The sequence below is a fragment of the Citrus clementina genome, unplaced genomic scaffold, assembly GCF_000493195.1.
Source record: "Citrus clementina cultivar Clemenules unplaced genomic scaffold, Citrus_clementina_v1.0 scaffold_8, whole genome shotgun sequence".
NCBI lineage: Eukaryota > Viridiplantae > Streptophyta > Magnoliopsida > Sapindales > Rutaceae > Citrus > Citrus x clementina.
In genome coordinates, this window is record NW_006262022.1 from 9853755 (window position 1) to 9856259 (window position 2505).

A 2505-nucleotide genomic window follows, 5' to 3' on the forward strand; every position below is an offset into this window, starting at 1 on the left:
TATGCGATAGTTGAGGATGCAGATAAATTATGCCCAGTGCTGCAGCACTTGCAGTAACAACTGGTGCTAACTTGATGAAAAACAGTCAGCCCATAAGGAGAGTTTGATCATTCAACTACCATAATCTCAATTGAATCTTAGACACATTTTATCTAGTATTTCATTACGGTATTATTTTATTTAATTCTCTCATAATCATCAATTACAATATAACTTAATTTACGATTGTTAACTTCGGCTTTAAGTTGGTTTGCACTATTGTGATTGCTATAGCGTTTCGAGTTGTATCAATCCCTGTGGAGATGATCTTGAATATTCATCACTTTATTACTTGTTGTGTATACTTGCACATTGGCATTGGTAGCAATTGCTTATAAAATTAACCAACAAGTTTTTGGCGTTGTTGCCGGGGATTGACTGTTTATTTTTTAAGTGTAAAGTAAATCTGGATAGCACCAAATTTGACTTAAGTCATTCTATTTATTGGCAGATCGTTACGTGCATGCGTAAAGACAGATCTGTGGTATTCCAATTCGATCCTGAGATTGAAAGGACTGCCAGTAGATTGCGAAGAGAATAAAAGAATTCAAAAATTATTTCAAGCATGAATAATTTGCAGGATGAAGGAAATTTGAACCCTCACGGGCCCTTACAACCAGTCAACATTCAAGAAGAGTAGAATGAAATGCTAACGAGAGACAACCAGGCAATAACAATATCATTTACATGGCTGACAACAGAGACAGAACTATTAGAGATTATGTTGTGTTAACTCCTCAAGTTGTACACCCTGAGATAATCAGATCTGAAGTAGAAGCTGCAAATTTTGAGTTGAAACCAGTAATGTTTCAAATGTTGCAAACAGTTGGTCAATTCAATGGATTGCCAAATAAAGATCCTCATCTCCATCTTAAATTGTTCTTGGAAGTAAGTGATGCTTTTAAAATTGATGGAGCAACACATGATGCCTTAAGGTTGAGGCTTTTTTGTTATTCCTTAAGAGATCAAGCAAGAGCATAGTTAAATTCGTTACCATCTGATTCCATCACTACATGGAATGAGTTGGCTGATAAATTCCTAATGAAATATTTCCCACCGATAAAAAATACAAAGTTGCGAAATAAAATTACTTTCTTCCATCAACTTGAAGATGAGAGTTTGTACGAGGCTTGGGAAATATTCAAAGAACTGCTCAGAATGTGTCATCATCATTGTTAACATATATGTTTCCATAATATTGATTTTGATGATAACAAATAAGATTACGAATGATTAATCTTTAAGCTCAAATTATTTAATATTCTTTTTAAATAAATCATTATTTTCACATTATAAATGTTTTATATTTAATGGAAAAATGATTTTATGAAATTGATTGTTTTTATTCTTTTTAAATAAATCATTTTTTTCACATTATAAATGTTTTATATTTTAATGGAAAAATGATTTTATGCAATTGATTGTTTTTATTCCTTTTGAATAAATCATTATTTTCACTTCATAAATGTTTCATATTTAATGGAAAAATGATTTTATGAAATTGGTTGTTTTTCAAAGTTTATGGTTTAATTGAAAGAATTTTGAAAAACTTTGAAATAAACAAGTAGTGCTTGAAATTTCGGATTTGGACCTATTTGAAACTATTTAAATGTTTTTGAGCCATTATATAATTTCATAAAGTTTGGGCGAAGTCATAATTTCAGAAAGTTGTGGGATTGAGAAAGCATTATTTAAAATTCTGAAATTGGACCTATTTGCAAACTTTCATAACGTTTTGGGCCATACTACAGTTTCATAAAGTTTTGGGGTCAAACTGTAAATTTCGGAAAATGTTTCACTGTAGCAGTTACTGTAGCAAGCGGCTTACCGGATACTGATAAACGGCAGGCCGAATTCGGGGCAGTAAGCATCCAGAACGAAAACGGCTTACCGGATTCTAAAAACCGGAAATCCGGATTCGGGGCAGTAAGCACCAGAACGAAAGCGGCTAACCGGATGTCCATAAACGGCAAGCCGGTTACGACAAAAAAATGTGCATAACGGCTAGTAACGGCTAGTTTTTGAGTTCAAATTATATAAACTCAAAACCAATTCATTTTTGGTAACTCAAGCAAGCATAAACAAGTGCACACAACATATATTGAGCTTCCATTTCGTAAATCATCATTTGTTGAATCATCATTGAGCTATAATTTGTATATCCACTCTTAAAGAGAGATTCATTGTTGTATTTATCATTTCTCATCAAATTGTGAGAGTACAAGTGTGAGAGACACTTGGGGTGAAGAGATTGGAGATATAATCTCTTGTTGTAAAGGTTCATTGACACCTTGAAGTCAATTGTAATCGTTTGAAGCCTTGGAAAGGCTTGGATAGTGAAATCCTCAAGCCCGGTGTGCTTGGAGGCGTGGACGTAGGCGGGGATTGCCGAACCACGTAAAAATCCTTGAGTTTGCTTTCTCTTCCCTTGCTCATTTATTATTGTGCTTTCATTGAATTTATTGT

General features: G+C 33.5%; 1 non-coding gene across 1 annotated transcript; it reads right to left on the bottom strand.

Moving 5' to 3' along the window:
• Positions 1-1113: 1113 nt before the first annotated feature.
• On the bottom strand, positions 1114-1217 carry LOC112096527. The gene has a single exon (XR_002904430.1). It is a non-coding gene; the product is annotated as a small nucleolar RNA R71 (small nucleolar RNA).
• Positions 1218-2505: the final 1288 nt, after the last annotated feature.